Below are 20,115 nucleotides of genomic sequence, written 5' to 3'. Positions count from 1 at the left end.
TTGTGGTTCCAGTTAGAAGACCTAGAATTCTCAGGCTACATCTAACATGACCACGTAGGCAGCTATAGCTACCTGCCTGACATCCGGGTCCAGGATATAAATACGAATAGAGATTTTATCGAGTGTACATGATACAAATCAAAAATGAAACAATTCGTGGACAGAACACTCCAAAAAAGGGGGGCAAACCACGGACACGTGTTTCTGGCTATTGGCCTCATCAGCGCGGTGCAGCCAAGTGTGAAGATGGGCAACACTTGTTTGCCGAAAGCAGGAAACAACACATACACACGGAGTCAACAACAGAAGCCAACCGCACATTTGCGCACCAAACATGAAATGATATCAGAATTTACGCACATTTTGTGCGTGAAGATAGTCTTCTCTAGACAATTCTACATCATTCAATTTGTTGTAGAATTTTTCAATGGGTGGAAGTTGGGAATCATTAAATTTTTCAACATTATCCAAATAATCATAGGAAATTACTTCTTTCCTAGTCAATAGTTTGAATGTTTCATCACCTAAATCTTCAAATTCAGACTTTAAATTTTGAAGATTGTTCATACACAAAGTGAATATGAGTTTATCAAGACTTGCACCCATAAATCAGAAAGAGTCTATAAATCTATCACAATAATCTAGAGTGAAGGAAATGTATTTTTCTTTGTTGAATGGAAGCACGTTCAGATAACCTCGTTTCACTAAATCTATCATGAAGTGGGCATTATAATTTGACATATTATGACAAATAACTGGTACAACAAAGAGTTTTTTTAAGGAAATGTTGCACTCTTGATGCGCAAAGCCTTGGAATTGCCCCGTGAAATCATCGTGGTCTCTAACGATAACATCATTAGCAATGAATATTTTTTCACATAATAAATGTGACAAATTTTAAAATTTATGATTTTTGATTTCTCAATCATTGGCACGATATTGAGCATTTTGTTTCCACAAACCATGCTATAATCTTTATCTCAGTGAAAAAACCATTCCATACAATGTTCACCTTCATAACTATTGAAATAAGAATCATCATAACAGCACTTTAGATAATAGCCCACCGAAAATGCTTTGTGTATTATATTTTATGTAGTTGTTTGTGATAATTTAGAATTGAACTTTTCTGAAATGGATTCAGTATCAACATAAATCACAAAAGGTACTTTTTGTTCGTGAACGTAATTAAATTCTACAAAGTCATATTTGGAAAATGCTATTCTACAGTCGATTTTCTTCTCACAAAACACGTAATGATTCTTGAATTTTTCTTCTCTAAAAAAATAATTGAGGCAGCGGTCACATAAATGAATCATTCCATATTGCCTCTTAACTTGCTTATCAGACGATAAATATTTTCAATCCAGCAATAGTGAAACTTGATTTCAGTATCTCCATCATCTGATATGTATAATCATTCATTTTGGGAAAATAATGAGTTTGAAATAATAACAAATTAACATGGTGTTCTAATTTACTTTGAGTAAACCTCACAGGCACTACTTCATGAAAAGAATTTTTTTTGATAATATTCAATTCCAACGCAAAAGCATTCACAGAAATATTATTAAATTTCTCAAATTTATTGATATGATTCACTTTCATGAACATTTCTATAATGTGGATGAGATATTGTATATCGATAATTTCCTGTAGGGGGGTATGAAGCACTAAATATACTCCAAAAAAGCATGCTTCATCATTATTTCGATTATTGATACATGCTTTTTTCCTGAAATGTGTAATAGTATTTCAATGAATGAGGTTTCATTGCTAATTCCATATTTGTTTATAGCTACTTCTGACAGCAAAATTTTTTGTAATGCCTAACCGCTTGATTCTTCAGGAAACTCTGAAAGTTTATTTAAGATGTAATCAATGACATTTTCTCGATACCACAACTATATTCGATCCCTGATATAAAACTACATTCGATGTAATGAAATATTTTTGACTAATTATTTTCTCATCACCCGATTGTTTCACAAAATCACCCCAAAGAGTCGTTCATTTAAAGAAATGGCATTTTATTTTCAATTTTGTTAATTATTTTTTTGTACAAACTGAATTCTTCAGTCAAAAATACTTTTATTCCTTTTTGTTTTACATTGATGGTGACACCCGTCTTCACTCTGTTATTAAAACAAGAAGTAACATCTTCCCAGCAAACCTTACGCTTCTTATTTGAACCTACATTTTCACTTCTCACCATAAGTGAACATCTCAATTGTTTCAATTGACCAATTTTCATTATGATTTCTCTTTTCTCACCTACTCTGATTTTAATTTTTTCAGAGCTTCATTACTATGTTTACTTATCACTTCGATTGCATGTTTTTCAGATGCATTTTCTTTGATTGATTTCAACATTTCATCAATGTTTGATAATGTTACCCTAAATTCTTCCATAATGTATTACCTATTATTTATAAAAAAGTATCTCACCTTCACAATTCAACAATTTCAAACGATGCAGCAGGTGAAGGTTTGCAAACGTTTTTGTTTCCTCTGAAATTGATTCCGTATTTTTCCTCTGTGAAATGAAATATGTATGGTTTTTGGCAAGAAAAATACGGTGTTCCTTAACTCTAGAAAAATTGTTTCTGATGATCATCCAATATTTAATCTTGTAATTTGATGACTGGTTTTGATGTGCTTGTTTCTATAAGGGATATAGAATTTAATTATTTCACTTCACATCCATCTAAAATGAAATATAATATTCTATATTTTTTATGGAGGTTGGGTAGCGGTGGTTGTGATTATGCTGTCGGTTTTGGTGGTGGGGGTGGAAGCTGTTGGTGATGGTGAAGGTAGTGACAACATTTCTTACTTCTCTCACCATAAAACCACAAAAACCCCACCACTTAGGACATAATCCACATAATATTAGATTTATATGACAACTGAATTCAAAGTGTAATATAAGAACTCAAGCGAAATCAGTTTCTTCATCCGAGGGACATGATGAAGTATAATGATCATTTTTATATCTGCGAAAGCAATGTTCAATTCAAATTTGATTAAAACGAAAATAAAGAGAGTTACTCATGATCTGGAGAGAAAAAGAAAAAAGTTATTTCATTGAGATCAGAGAGTGTGGATTCGTAGATAGAATGGGAGAAGGAGATTTGAGCCGGTTCTAAGCCTCCCCCCACCACTATGACGTATTCATTGCTTTTTTTGTTGTTGTCTAGTAAAGTCAAGGTGATGTGACCTTGAAGTGTCTAGTGCATGGATCGTTCATATTTTTTTTCCGGTTCTAAGTCTCCCCTCACCGCTATGACGTATTAATTGCTTTTTTTTGTTGTTTAGTGAAGTCAAGGCGATGTGACCTTGAAGTGTCTGGTTCATGGATCATTCACATTTTTTTTTCATATGAGATTTTGTGTGTGTGTGTGTGAGAATGCACGGTACAGGGTTTCATTATGTGCTTGTCTATGTACAAACATACGTCTGCATACTTCGAAGATCCTCCAAGTAATGAATGTTCCATTGGTGTGAGCCCACCAAGTTAGTAGTGATGTGACGTCACAGCAGCAGCAACCGTTCAACGGTAAGAGAGCACAATGTTCACTCCACGACGTCTGGCTGAGTAATGCGTATTCATCGGTCTGCCCTCACCTCTCTCTCGATGCAGAGAAGGCTGTGTCGTAATGCATCGCTCTATCCCCAGCAGCAACCGTTCAACGGTAGGAGAGCTAGATGTGCACTCCACGGCTATGACGTAACGCATGGCTCTACCCTCACTCTCGACGGTGATGCGCAGGCGGCGTGGACTATGGTATTTGAGAAGCGGGCGAGTGTTGGTTATGTCAGTTTCCATCGAGTGAGTTAGTGAGAACATATCATAGAAAATGTATTCTTGTGAATGTGGTAAATCTTTTACTCGTAGTGACAACCTTCGTCGTCATCAGCTCCAGAGTTGTCAAGGAAATCCATCAGTGAAACGAGTTAGATTAGATGACGCTGCAACACCTATGTACACATGTAATTGCTGTAATGTGATGATTCCATTGACTCAAGTGAATTCTCACAATAGAAGTCTGCAACATAAGAATAATGCATGTGTACAATTGAGTGATGGTGTTCAAATTATAAAGAGTGCCTTCAAGCGTCGGATTGCTACATAGAGGGTGCAGAGTTCCATTGTTTCCACCGATTACATGTTATTCTTTAATGAAATCAGGCAGAAAGTTATAGAATTATTGGAATCAGCCATCAGGGTTCACAAAATCATCAAAGTGAATATGGAAGTATTTGGGAGTTATATTCTGCAAACACAAGACCTGAAGGAAACCAAATCATTTAACTCTCAGAATAGAACAGTTGACCAATCTACTGATTTGAATTCCTTATTTGATGGATTTCGAAATGGGATTATCGCTCAAACTACAGAATTACAGGAACATGATTCAGGTAATTTTGATTTATATTTGAGGTTGGACTTGTGAAAAAATCATGTTTCTGGAGGTGAACATCAATAAATAGAGCCCGCTCAGTGGATGTTCATATGTAAAGCTGCCTGAATGTATCGAGCGTAGGAAGGCCGTGATTAATGTCCGTAATGAAGATCAGCATTGTTTTGCATGGGCAATCACTTCAGCACTACATCCTGCGATCGATAGAACGTCAGAAGTTTCATCATATCCACATTTCAATACAGTCATAGATGTAACAGGTATGAATTTTCCGGTAAATTTGAAGGATATTGTGAAATTTGAAGACAAGAATGATATTTCAGTTAATGTATATGATTTAGAAAGTAAATTCGAGAAGGGTAAAATAATGTATGGAATAATTGAACTATTACGTTACTCTCAGAGAAGACTTAGGAGACATGTCAATTTGTTACTTATTGAACATAAGAAATATTTTTGTGATGACTGTTTATTATATTTTTCTAATGAACAATTACTATTACGTCATAAGATAAATGATTGTAATCTCTTGAGTACTACAACACCATCAACCAATTTCAAAGTCGATAAATATGGGAAAATGGTGCCTGAAAATATACTAACTTTTGAAAACTTTGAGAAACAAATGAAGGTACCATTTGTAGTGTATGCTGATTTTGAATTAGTACTCAAGCCGATTCAAACCACTAAACCAAATCCTGAATACTCGTACTCGATCAAGACATTCAAACATGAGCCTTATTCATTTGCTCATTTGATTTAATGTTCATACAATGATGATTTGTCAAAATTTGTTTCGTATAGGGGTGTGGATGCAGCCCAGAAATTCGTCAGCAAAATCGAAGATGATTTGAAAAATATTTATGAAAATCATCCCAGGTTTCCTATTCCTATGGATGCACAAACTCCTGAGGAATGAATGATAGTGAAGTTAAAGTGAGGGATCATTGTCTTCTCGCAGGAAAAAAAAGGTCCCCTGCTGCTCATTCATCATGTAATTTGAATTTTAAATTACCAAATTTTATTCCTATAATTTTTCACAATCTGAGTGGATATGATTGTCACTTATTCATTAAGGAATTATATAAAAACAAAGATAAAGTGGATGTCATCTCACAAACTAATGAGAAATATATATCTTTCACAAAACATCTCTTTACACACTCCTATACGGATAAAGATGGTAGGGTGAAGAAGAATTATTTGCAAATGAGATTCATTGATAGTTTCAGATTCATGCCTAGTTCTTTGGAGAATTTAGGTGCAAATTCAACATCTGATCAGTGTATCGAGATGCGCAAACATTTTCCACAAATTGAAAATCTCAATTTAATGAGAAAGAAAGGTGTATTTCCCTATAGTTTTGTTGATGACATCGACAAACTGAATTATCCAAGACTTCCAACCAAAAGTCAATTTTACGATAAACTCAATTGTGAACATATATCAGATAATGATTATAGGAGAGCTCAACTTGTTTGGAATTTGTTCGAATGTCAGGATTTGGGTGAATACTCTGATTTATATTTAAAGTCAGATGTGTTACTATTATGTGACATTTTTGAAAACTAGAAATATATCTGTTGATAAATATAAATTGGATCCGGCACAATACTTCACTGCACCTGGATTATCGTGGGATGCCATGTTGAAATATACTAATATTGAATTGGAATTACTAACTGACATTGATATGGTTCACTTTTTTCAAAAAGGTATTCGTGGTGGAATCAGTCAATATAGTGAAAGGAAACATAAAGCAAACAATAAATTTTTACCGAATTATAATCCAAATGAACAATCTTCATTCATTTCATATTTGGATGCAACAAATCTATATGGTCACAGCATGTCACAATCATTACCAACAGGTGAATTTTCATGGTCAACACCTCATGAAATTCTCAATCTTGATATGATGAATGTGGATGTTGATAGTCCTTATGGATATGTATTGGAAGTGGATATACATTATCCCCAAGAACTTCACGATAAACATTCAGATTTTCCATTCTTAGTTGAACGTTTGATACCTCCATATGCAAAATCGAAAGTTCCGAAATTAATTCCAAATTTAAACGATGAAAGAAAATATATTGTTCACTATAGAAACTTACAGCAAGCTTTCAATCATGGCTTGATAGTGATGAACACACATAGAGTATTGAGGTTCAAGCAATCATGCTGGATGAAGCCCTATATAGATTTGAATACTGAAATACGTAATCGGTCTAATAACAAATCTGAAAAAGATTTCTACAAACTAATGAATAATGCAGTCTATGGGAAAACAATGGAAAACGTAGACAATAGAATTGATGTTAGACTCATTACACATTGGGAAAATATAAAAAAAAATATAGGTGCTAGTTGTCTCATATCGCGACCAAATTTTAAAATATGCTCCATTTTTACTGAAAATTTTGTTGCTATTCAATTGGCTAGAGTAAAAGTTCATTATGATAAACCACTGTATTTGGGATTTTCCATTCTGGAATTATCCAAAACAGTTATGTATGATTTTTTCTATGGATGTATCAAACAACAGTTTGGAGAAGATGCGTCCTTACTCTACACTGATACCGACTCCCTTATTCTCAAAGTGAATACAGACAATTTCTATGAATTTATCAAAAATGATATAAATAAGTTCGATACATCTAATTATAAAATGGGAAACCAATTCAATATCCCAGTGACAAAGTCAGTTCTGGGCAATTTCAAGGATGAATTCCCAAATGATCCAATAATCAGCTTTTACGGTACAGGTGCTACGTATTATGTGAAATCTGTTGATGGTGAACTGAAGAAGGCCAAAGGCGTCAAACGATCTGTTATAAAGAATGAATTGACATGTGAAGACTATGAAAAAATCATTGAAGAAGGGGGTATGATATTCAGGAAGATGAACTCATTCAGAAGCGTATTACATGATATTTACACTGAATTGAAAAATAAAGTCGCATTATCATATCACGACGACAAAAGATTCATCATTCCGAATACCACTCGAACTCTTCCATGGAGTCATAGCGATATAGAGTTTTATCGAAATGATCCTAATGACAACATTCGTTGGGTGTCTGAAATCGTTCATTCTTTTTCTCAAGAGAGCGCCTTAGACCAACTAATTAATTTGTTGACTGTTGAGATGAATAACTGAATTATCATTCGAAGTGTTGTTGCTTTTTCCTTCAAACCGGAACATTCATTATTTGTGATTATTTCATTGTGATTTTTTTACATTGAAGTATTACTTTTGTCAAGTTACTTTGATGAATATAAAAATGATAAAAAAAATGTTATTTGTTTTACTTATATTTTTCCTAACCAATTACTGCAAAGTATATAGCATAATGTAAATGAAAGAAATATCAGTTTGAAAAGAATCATCGTAGGGTGCACCATGTCTAAAACGATAGATAAGTTTGGTAGAAAAAGAAAATGGGGTGGTAGTATCATTCGAGGTCCTCCCGGGAATGGATTTGAATTAACAAAAGATGGTCATTATGACATGCAAACAAAAATATTGAAAAATACAAGCGAACCAATTGACAAGAGTGATTGTGTAACTGTATCATATCTTGAGGGGGAAATTAATGGAACAAAAGAGGTCATACTTCTAGCCCTACAAGCTGCAATACAATCCACAATAGGCAATGTTGCTCGCGATGCCCGTCAATCATTCGATGATAAAATTGCAGAGGCTCGAATAACTTTCACTCGTAAATTTGACAAACTTACAAGTGATGTTGAAATAAAAATGTCTGACATAACAGCGTCTACAATGAAAAAATATGATGCTATGTCTAACATAACAGCGACTACAATAAAAAAATATGATGTACTGGAACAGAGAGTTGAAGTTTTGGAGAAAAAACATAAATTCAGGCCATCAGATGGACTGGGATATCCAGGACTGGACATTAATCCAAATGTTAGAATAATAGAACCAAAACCAACAGATGACGTATTAATTGAACGAACATGGTGAATGTATGCATGCATGGACTTTCCCCCAGGCTGCCACTTCGAGAGTTAGGGCCCGATCTCCCAGCCCTGACTTATTCGAGGAGGAGGAGGAAGTCAGCGTTGTAAAGAAGGTTTGTCAACGACCTGCAGCAAGGATTGGTCGTATTGAGAAGTACCGAGTTACTTGCAATAAGACTAATCCTTATGCAGGTAGTTGGTCGACCACTCGTAAGAGTTTGAGGCTCTCCTCGCCGCTCACAGCAGCACCAGCAGTGAAAACACCTAGGGCGCCTTCTCCGGAGTGCGTTGTATTGACCCCGTTGGCGGTGCCGCTATCACCGCTGCCAGCAACACCGGCGGTTCCCCAAGTGTTGGTGCCACAAGTGCGACACCCTATCGGAGAGGTCAGTGAGATGTTGAGCGGTTTCCTACAGAGATGTTAGGAAGCAGAACATGCTTCCCGATCAAGTGAGGCCGCGTTGGTTAACATGAACCGCGAAAAGTCTGAAATTGTTAACCGACGGAGGGAATTAGAGAAAGAAATGGCCGAACTAGATCGGAAGTATGCATCTCTGGAGGAAAGGTGTAGAGCAGAGACCTCTTCGATAGAGACGTATAAAAAGATTAAGTGTAAGTAGATTAAGTGTAAATGAAAGATTAGTTTTAGGTTAGTTAGGAATATTTAATTATGGTAGTTTTAAGTTTATATTTATAATTTTAGAAAAATAAAAAAAGAAGTGAAATAAAGGGTGTACATTGTTTTGGTTTGGTACACATTGAACAATGCGATGGTTGGAGCATCTTTCTTCACTTCGTCTTATCATTATTCTCATTTTTTATTTCAATTCCAAATTCTTCTAGACAAATACCTCACATCAATTTTTGTGTTCTCTAATCTCTTGTAAATAATCTCTTGGAAAGAAAATTAAAAAAGAAAAAACATGTTTCATAATGAAATCAATAAGTATATTTCATATTATTCATTTTTACATACAACATTGCATAACCCCTACCTACCCGCCACTCCTACCCTCTCCACTGGAAGAGTAAAAATGTAGGAGTTCCTCAATGTAATATTCAGTTGAGTAGCTATCGCCAGCATGTCAACAACTCAGGAAGCTGATTCCACGACCGGACCCCAGTTGGAACCTAGAGCTCCTGACTACAGGAGTGACAACGACGACGACGACGATTCGGACGTGGACATGGAAGTCGAAATATACCACTAGACTTCCCATTTTCAGCTTTTGTGTAATAGGATCCATACGTACACCAAATGTTCCATCATATGCTGGATTTCTAGATTTTACATCATTCAAATGTTTCGCCAAAACATCTTCACGACTTTCATTCATATGGCGTTTCGAATAGAGTTGTTCTCATATCGTCTTGAAGTGTGCTCGTGTCACTATTCACAGATGATACACTACCAAAAGATTGTTTTCTTCCTATTGGAGTACTCATGGGATAATTTGAAGTAGATTGCACATTTCCATGGTTTGACGATAACATTGATGATTTCGAAGTAGGGTTTGATGATAAAACATTCAATGGTTTCGTTATGGGCTCATACAATTTTTCAAGTGTTGTACGATTTTCAATATTATCATTCTTGATAGAGTTGAATTTCTGCCTGACAGCTTCTGTTGTCTCTACTAGTTGACGTTTCAAATTCATTTCAGTGTTTTTATTTTCAGAATCATTTTTTGTATTCATAATGCTCTTTTTAAATTATAGCTCAATTCGCTGATGAAGTGACCTCTACAATATTCAGTAATCAAATAAGTTTGAATAACAAGATCATGGATATATAAAACTATCGAATCCTTTGCGATATCTACCTCCATCTATTTTTCTGTTCTTATCAATGACTAGAAATCCATATCGGTCCTCCCAGCATTTAACACACATCAATTGGAATTGTTTGAATATTACATCGGGTGATACATGATCTGAATAAATATGATGTAAATTCGTCTCATCTTGTTTGAACATTATGATGAAATTGGTATTGTCACGCACTAATTGTTTGGGTACCCGTGAATATGTCTGTGCGAGATAAAAACAATCAACATCCTTATAACGTCCCATACAGAAATATGATCTAATAATATCCTGCTTTTCACATATAACATCATCAAAAATGAAAACAGAATTAGGCTTAGCATCGGAGGGTTCCACTATTTCTGCATTATTGCTGAATGTATAAAAACCTAATCCTTTTATAGGTTCCCAAACATTTCGCAAGTACTGATATTTAGGTTGATTGAGTGATTTCGAATATAGATACACATTTCTCAATCTCAATCCTTGTGGATGTGTTAATAGCGATATCATTGCATTCGTCTTTCCACAATTTGAAGGTCCTATAATGAGTCCTCGAACGGATGATGGAAGTAGTGGACCATGTCTGAATACCCTTTGTCCATTCAATCCACACCCGAATTTCTCATCTAGATTATCTACAGCAAACTTTTTTTTCTGTTTTACAATGCGCAACGTGCCGTGGTTGAAGACTATATAAATGTTATTAGCTTATTCATTTCAATGTGTACCATCAAACGATACGGACGTATTGAAAGTGATCGTAAAATTAAAAGAGGTTGTGGTTTTGTGAATGATTTAATAAACAAACTTCCTTTCGAATTACATCTACCAGGAGGTTATCAATACTGTGGACCGGGTACAAAACTGAAACAACGCTTAGCTCGCAACGATCCTGGAATCAATGAATTAGATATTGAATGCAAAAAACACGATATTCAATATTCCAAGCATCCATCCGATCTTGCAGCAAGACATTTAGCCGACAAAGAACTTGAATACAGCGCTTGGGATAGGGTTAGATCGAAGGGCGCGAGTTTTGGGGAAAGAGCAGCTGCATTACTTGTCACCAATATTATGAAAACAAAAAGACATATGGACATGGGTTGTAGCAGCAATAAGAAAAAAAGTGAGAGGAAACAAACGAAGAAAAATAAAAATAGAAAAGTTGCATTTGGTGCTAGGATAGTCCATAAAGTGCGAAATGTATTGAAGAAAGCTGGATCGGGAGGCTATCAAGGGAATGGGGTTTTCACTTAGAATGTTTTCAAAATATGGTACCTTGAAAAAAATGGATAAAGTGATGCTTGCAAATATGCCCAAGGAAGTGATACTTGCATGTGTTGCACATGAGATTGCATATGTTTGGGAAAAGTTACCCAAACATCTACAAGATGACATCGATATAATGAAACATAGATATTGTTATGAACACCACCCCAATGAAAATTTAGATTAAGATGTTAATGATGGTCCTATACCTCGAAAATCTATGTGTTGTATTTGTAATATAGAGGATGTGAATATTGGTATCAATAAAAATGATACTTATTACAATACAACACCTTTGAAAAAGTGTAAATTGTCTCAAATGTGCTGTTGCTGTGCACAACAATGAATTGGAATGTGTTTCGAAATATTCATCAGTCATGTCACGAAAATTCGAGCTACAAGCTGTCGGGACAAGTGTCTTGAGTGTCTTTTGGGATTCTATGGATGCAATACAATCATTAATACAGGGTGTCCCTGGACTTCCTCTTTTCCTCTCGGGAATGTATAGATGGGGTCAAAATATCACCAGTACTTCATATAACTTTTTTTCCTAAAATCCTTCGTTACCAAGTAACGGGCCCTCGAAGTTACAAAATGAAAAAAGTTTTTCTTTGATAACTTTTCAAGTGAATATTCAAAATCATCCAAATTTTGGTAATTGACTAAACAAATGAATACCTTCGATGAGCTTTCATGCAGGAGTCAGTTGTTTTGCTACAAAGTCAGGAACGGACTACCCCCGATGGTCCACACCCCAAAACTTTGAAATGACAGATATTTTTCAATATTTTTCAACAAATTAAGGTTACTTGGACAATTTTATGAATGAAAGTACTCGTGTGGAAAGTCGATCGGAGCAACGAGTCTTGATAAAAATGTAGTTTCACTCGACGACATCAAACCCGCTCGTCCACCATTATTTGAAATGAATAATTATCAAAGCAGAAATAATAATGATAACGTTAATTCAACAACATTTATCCTGAGATGTCTACCATTATTCGAAAATATTAGTTTTTAAGGAAAATGGAAATGATAGGTAAAATGTTCATAACGAATTTTTATAATGCAAACACGTTTAACTAACGAAACTCAAGAGCCTCAAGAGCAAACAGAAATGAAAAATCCGCTACAGAAACTGCTCGATATGACCACCTTCTCTCTCTATACATTTTCTTAGTCTGCGAAGACACCCTCTCTGTACTTGAAATAGCATTCCAGGGTCGTTTCGTATGGCTTCACAATGTAATGTTATTCTATTCAACAATGCATCTCTTGTGTGAATAGGTGTAGCGTAAACAAGGCTTTTTAGATGCCCCCACAGAAAGAAATCCAATGGATTTAAATCCGGAGACCGCGATGGCCATGAATATGGCCCACCTCTACCAATCCATCTATTGTGGAAAATATGGTTCAGATGGTCACGCACAATCAAACTAAAATGAGGAGGAGCGCCATCATGCATAAACCACATATCTCTTCGGGTTTGCAATGGAACATGTTCCAAAAGTCCATTCAAATCGTTCTGAATGAACTCCAAATAACGTTCTCCATTCAATCGGTCCTGTAGAACGAATGGTCCTATAAGATGGTTTCCTATGATACCAGCCCAAACATTCCGTTTGTGTTTGGTTTGCAATATCCCATGGGGATTTTCTTCGGCCCATATATGGAGATTATGAGAGTTGATAACTCCATCTCTACTGAAACCTGCTTCATCAGTGAATAAAACTCGATTAATAAAAGTCATATCCTCTCTTTGCCTATCCATGAACCAATTGGCATATTCCAGTCGTGCTGGAAAATCTTGAGGTGTCATGGCATGTACCTTCTGGATGTGAAATGGGTGGAGCAGTTGTTCCCTAATTATTCTATGAATAGTGGACTTGGATGTATGGAACTGTTCTGATAGATTTCTGATGCTCATTGAAGGATCATCAGCGACGGCTTCCAAAATATTTTCCTCCAATACAACGGTACGTACAGTCCTAGGAGCGCCCTCACCACCTCGTTTTGGCAAAACTGTACCTACAATAATATCGAAATAAAACAACGTGCTCAAATTAATTATCAATTATTACATACCTGTCTCCCTCAAGCTGCGATCGACACGCTCGAATGTTTCTCTTGACGGTACCGTTCGATTGGGAAAATGCTCGGAATACAGACGACGAGCTTCTGCAGCATTACAAAATGCTCGTCCATAAAATACATACATATCTGCATATTCATTGAATGTAAACTGTTCGGCCATATCAAAAAAATTCAAAATATCCTATAGAATATTGACAATACAATGATAGTCATATGACAACGCACCACTCAACAAAACAAAATCGCATTCCAGTTTCTCATTTTTTATCATAACTTTCTAAAAGGTTTTTTTGTCAACATCTGTGAAAGAAATGGAACATAATTATTCCCTGGATATTTTTCACCTGATCATGTGCAGCCGTTTTTGTAGTTCATTCGTTTGCTTTTTATTAGTATAGTAAATATTTTTTCCGATGTGCGTTTTTTCAGCTAAATTTAGAATCGTGTTAAAATTATAATTATCAGTGAAACTCCTCAACAGTTTAGCTGTGAAGAAGAATTTGAAACATTCGAATGTTGTGTTTCATGAGATTCAGATAACTGATCAACACGAAACGTGATTATTCCACACGTATTATGTACATACAAAATATGGAATGAATTCGATATTTCATAGTAGAGTAGCTTGTTAGTTTAAAAACACAACGAATCTACAGAACTTGATATTTCTTTTGAAAAAATATCTGCTATCACAATTGTGACTTAAACTTCCATATAGGTACTGTACTTTTTGTTTACGACTTCATTTTAGCATACTTTGTATTATTCCTGTTATAAATGTTGTTGAATTAACGTTATCATTATTATTTCTGCTTTGATAATTATTCATTTCAAATAATGGTGGACGAGCGGGTTTGATGTCGTCGAGTAGAACTACATTTTTATCAAGACTCGTTGCTCCGATCGACTTTCCACACGAGTACTTTTATTCATAAAATTGTCCAAGTAACCTTATTTTGTTGAAAAATATTGAAAAATATCTGTCATTTCAAAGTTTTGGGGTGTGGACCATCGGGGGTAGTCCGTTCCTGACTTTGTAGCAAAACAACTGACTCCTGCATGAAAGCTCATCGACGGAATTCATTTGTTTAGTCAATTACCAAAATTTGGATGATTTTGAATATTCACTTGAAAATTTATCAAAGAAAAACATTTTTCATTTTGTAACTTCGAGGGCCCGTAACTTGGTTACGAAGACTTTTAGGAAAAAAAGTTATATGAAGTACTGGTGATATTTTGACCCCATCTATACATTCCCGAGAGGAAAAGAGGAAGTCCAGGGACACCCTGTATAACTGAAGCTAATAATTTAGTGATTTTCAGAATCAGTAATGACAACTCATCGATACTCCAAATGTTTACAATTGAAATTCCATGTGGTGCTTACGAAATAGAAGAGATCAATGCTGTCATACAGAAAAATATCATGTTCAGATTGTTTCATGATAAAAACCAATTGATATCGTTGCAGATGATATTTTCTATCTACACGCCAATAATAATACATTCAAATGTGAAATGCGATCCAACTATGAAATTGATCTGACACATCCAAATTCTATAGCAGAAATGATGGGGTTCGCTCATGGCATATTTCCACCAAATCAGATATATGAATCCTCATTATCAATAAACATTACAACTGTGAGACTTATCCGCTTAGATTGCAATATAATATCTGATTCATATATAAATGATGAAGAATCCCACATTCTTTTCTCATTCGATATTGATGTTGAACCTGGATACAATCTTACTAAAGAACCACACAGTATTATATATATGCCTGTCAGTCCAGAAGGTCGTTAATTGATTCACAACATTACAGTGCGTATTTTGGATGAAAAAAATAAACTTATCTGCACTATCGAAAAGTGTGCATAAAAAGAAAAGTGTGTATAAAAAGAAGTGTGCATGAAAAGAAGCGCAATCCACGAGTGTATGCTAAACAGTTAGCACATAACGCTCTGTCTGTGAGTGATCTTAAATTTTTGAAATCGATTGGATTGAAAGTGAGAAAATAACAATGGTGCTCGAAACAAACAGTGAGAAGTTGAATATATTCGATGAACCAGTGCTCGATTATTCTGTCATAAGTTTACATGAGCACACATATAAGCCCTACGGATCACCGCTATTCAGGAATTCGGATGAAATTAGAATTGCAATCAATAATCAAGATGTTATACTAGATTTACATAGAAGGTAAATTCACCCCCAAAGATGTAGCGAAAACTTGCTATCTCTCGAATAATGCAATTGCATTTCTCTTTGATGAAATTCGTTACGAAATGGGTGGTGAACAAGTGGCTGTTGTTAGAAAACCTGATATAACATCTACAATGAAAACCATGATATCATTTGGACAATCACATGCTAACACATTATTGACATCTGGCTGGGGACTTTCACAATTGAAACAAGATATCTTGGATACAAACAGTCATGTTTTCAGTGGAAAACTACCACTGAAATATTTGATGGGTTTTGCTGAAGATTACAACAAAAGTATCTTGAATGCCAAACAGGAATTGATTTTGATTATCGCTCGATCATTCAAAAACTCATATATAGGTGAGATTGATGCTGATTTGGAAATAAATAAAATCGAATGGAAAGTAAGACATATTATACCAGATGATAAACACAAGTAGAATAAACAAAAGCGGTCTGAATGCCAAAATCAAGTTGGCTTATCGCATGTGGGACCTCTATGAACTACCATCATTACGTGGGACTTTGAGATTTGAGATCTACAACATCGATTCAATCTTGACTTGCATATTGCATCCACATCTTTGAATGGTGGAACTGAAATCAAATAAAAGAAAAAACAATTAGCAACCTCCAACTTGTTTCCATGATATAATACTAACATTCACATTTTATTTGTACTTATAAAGTGAGTGTATTCAACTAAGTTAGTAATGTTTATATTTTCATATAATTATCATCTAAATTATCTCATATATGAATATTATTAAAAGAAAAAGAAATTCACTATACATAATTACTATTATTATTCAATCATATTGAATTTGACTAGAGATCGCGTTTTCATACGTGCAAAACTTTGCGGGCTCTGACCTAAATACACCATCGTATATTTACCACCCGATGAGTTGATACAAGTTATATCGTCATCACTGAATTGCAACGAAATACGTTTTGGTAGCCATGTTTTAAATAATTTATCATTGCTCACATCTTCCAAAGTTAATAAAATTGATTTTCCAAACCTTATAGAATAAGTTGACATATTCTTAATTATATATACTTCATCAATTGGTAATGATGATGAAGCCTTTTGCTCTAGTATTTCAACCTCCTGTACAATCAAATTATTGATTTTATTCAAGCCTACTTTTGAAACGGACATGATGAAAATATGTATGAAAATATAAACAATTTCCAACAGCAAAATACACTCACCGTCTTCCTTCTATTACGAACTGAATAACACTCTACCAATCGCTTACTGCTGCAGATATATTCGTCTACTGATTTCATAGTGTGCCAAGCATTTCTTTTATGTTGAACAGCGCGAGTCACCCCCACCATGAAACCGTGAAAGGTTCACATTGCTAGTTGCTACCCACTAGAGATGCCTGACGTCACAGCGTTATCGCATCCCAACTGGATGCGATAACAGATGTCGATACGAACAGGCAGTGGTCGTTGTGCTCTCGGAGAGGGCAGACATTAGCACAGTCCTCGACCGCCTGCGTGTCACCATCGATAGCGAGGCTGGAGCGATGCGTTACGTCACAGCCTTCACTGTATCGAGAGAGAGGTGAGGGCAGACCGATTAATACGCATTACTCAGCCAGACGTCGTGGAGTGAACATCTTGCTCTCTTACCGTTGAACGGTTGCTGCTGCTGTGACGTCACACCACTACTAACTTGGTGGGCTCACATTGATGGAACATTCATTACTTGGAGGATCTTCGAAGTATGCAGACGTATGTTTGTACATAGACAAGCACATGATGAAACCCTGTACCGTGCATTCACACACACACACACAAAATCTCATATAAAAAAAATCTGAACGATCCATGAACCAGACACTTCAAGGTCACATCACCTTGACTTCACTAAACAACAACAAAAAAAGCAATTGATACGTCATAGTGGTGGGGGGAAGCTTAGAACCGGCTCAAATCTCCTACTGATGGGAAACATGAATATATCAATACAAATCTTAGTAGCGTGGAAAACATGAATATATCAATGAAACAACTCACCTTTGGTTTTTTTGAGAACAACACAGGTTACTCTGATGATCATCGACGAAGTTTTGACCTCTAAATGAATATTATGTCTATATATACTGTTCATATTACCATTACATTACTTCTCACAACTTTCAAATCCTACTTTTATTCAAAGTAACGTTTATTCCTCGTCTCATATGCGTGATACAATAAATCAATTATTTCATCATTCACCGTACCTAATCCAGAAAACAAAAATTGTCAGATCTGATATCAACATTATGAGAAAGATTCCTCCAAATTATTTTGAATTCTAAAAGATTTGTTATTATAATGAATGTAAGATTTCTGAAAAATGGGTCCTCCCCAAATTACTTTAAATCATTGAATATTCGTTACCGAATCTTGTTAATAGACTAAATATGATAAACAATTCAAACCACATTTTTGCTGCTTAACTGTGTCTTTTTTTATTGTAGAATCCAAACTGACTATAATAACACACAAAAAATGAGCTAGGATTTTCGCAATGAGGTATCCTTCATGAGGCACTGAGGTACGGCGTCCCCCATCTTTGTTGATACATAATAGCATATCAGAAGTTTCCTAATATGTCAACCGTGTGTGGTGTCGGATCCCACAATCTCAACAAATTCGCAATAACTTTGTATGCCCATAGCTGAATTCTCAACCTACCTACTTCTTAGTGATATTATATCGAGCTAAACAAATATATATGAATCCTATGGGTGTTTAATGAAAATAATACTAGGCTTGTTCATGGACCGCAAATGTTTTTTATATATTCGCGCAATAGGCAAATAATTAAAAAACATCCACTGGGTCTTATGTTAGATCAATGCTAAATAGAACACGTTCTTCATAGTTCCGAGAAAAATAGCCAATTCTTTCATCACCTCGAAGACTGCACGAACTCCTATTTGTGATGTTTCTAAGAATATCACAAAATGGTTTGATAATAATTTTTCAACATTAAATTTTGATAGAACCATCATCTTCTGTTCACTTCTTAGGTTGACTCTACAGTAAAAGGATATAAAGCAGTGAATTTCAATAAAATATGTCATTTTCCATTTATTGAATATTGAATTATTTGGTAAAAGTTTGATAGAAATGCAAACAGGAAGTATCTCGAAGAATTAAAATTTTTTAAAACAATTTCTGTTCTACAATTTCCATATACTATCAAATATAAATGAGTATCGCTTTTTTTAGATGAGAATATTTTGTGATGGACCAAGCATTTCTGTTTTTGCAGATTGTGTTTTTATTTATATCAATACGATCATATCCATTATGGAAGGGCTTCCCAACTAGCAAAATAATTCTCAATTAATTTTTGTTACACTGAAAATTTTAAATTAATAGTTTATGCGTTTATGTAAATCTAACAGCTGACTTCAACAACCTCACTGCAATTTGTAGTAATATGCTTAAAATAAATTCATTAAAATTGTTCTCTTCTGTTCAATATTATACGCTAGCGACTGAGCGTTTGACTGTTCTATCTAGTTAGAGTAGTTGAATGATGGCGTGATGAATATAGAGTTTAGATACAAGAGGAACAGTTAAGTCTTGGTGTTGCCAATTCTTCACACCTGGCTGTGCCGTACTGGCAAAGGCTAATTATCCAGAAACACATATCTGTATCCTAGTTTTCAATGGATGCTAGTCCAATATTCCTTTTTCATTGTTTTACATCATATCACTCGAAATCTATCATTAATTTCGTTTCATTTCGGATCCGGATGTCATGCAGGTTGCTGTAGCTGCACTCGTGACTGAGTTGAGGGTTGTCCTTGTAATCACAAGGTTTTCCGGCGATGCCGGGAATCCGCAGTTGGCTCCTGATTATAAATCTATTTATTTTGACCCCTTTTGGCAAGTGTTGTTTATTCTTCAAATTATTCACATGTTTGAAGAATACCCGTTATGTTCAGCCCCGGCTCCCTGATAAGTTTTATTTCGATCTCATATTTTTTTTCTGAAAGTGCTAATATAATTTCTTTATACATCAAATTCTAAACCCTCATTGGCGTTTCTTATAAATAGATGATTTGTTTTTTAGAAAAGCCATGAAATCATCTACCTTACTTTTACCGTTGTTGGAAATGGCAAATACATCAATCACGTATCGAATACAAGTTTATGGAGAGTAATCCAACTCTTTACTTGCTTACATTTCAAATCTGCTCATGAAAAGATAGGCCGTGAAAGTCGACAACAGGTTACTCTCTGCCGTACCCTCATGCTGCTTGTGAAACAGAGAACTGGTAGCAATTATGTCCTT

General features: G+C 35.1%; 1 protein-coding gene across 1 annotated transcript in view; it reads left to right on the top strand.

Moving 5' to 3' along the window:
* Positions 1 to 20,115, top strand: part of LOC111509210 (uncharacterized) — a 148,477-nt gene that overhangs the window by 127,534 nt on the left and 828 nt on the right.

This window comes from Leptinotarsa decemlineata, unplaced genomic scaffold (assembly GCF_025532065.1).
Source record: "Leptinotarsa decemlineata unplaced genomic scaffold, Ldec_3_MD MMD2_tig00026328_RagTag_RagTag, whole genome shotgun sequence".
NCBI lineage: Eukaryota > Metazoa > Arthropoda > Insecta > Coleoptera > Chrysomelidae > Leptinotarsa > Leptinotarsa decemlineata.
The sequence above is the reverse complement of the archived record's forward strand: the minus strand, read 5'-3'. Positions and strand labels throughout refer to the sequence as shown.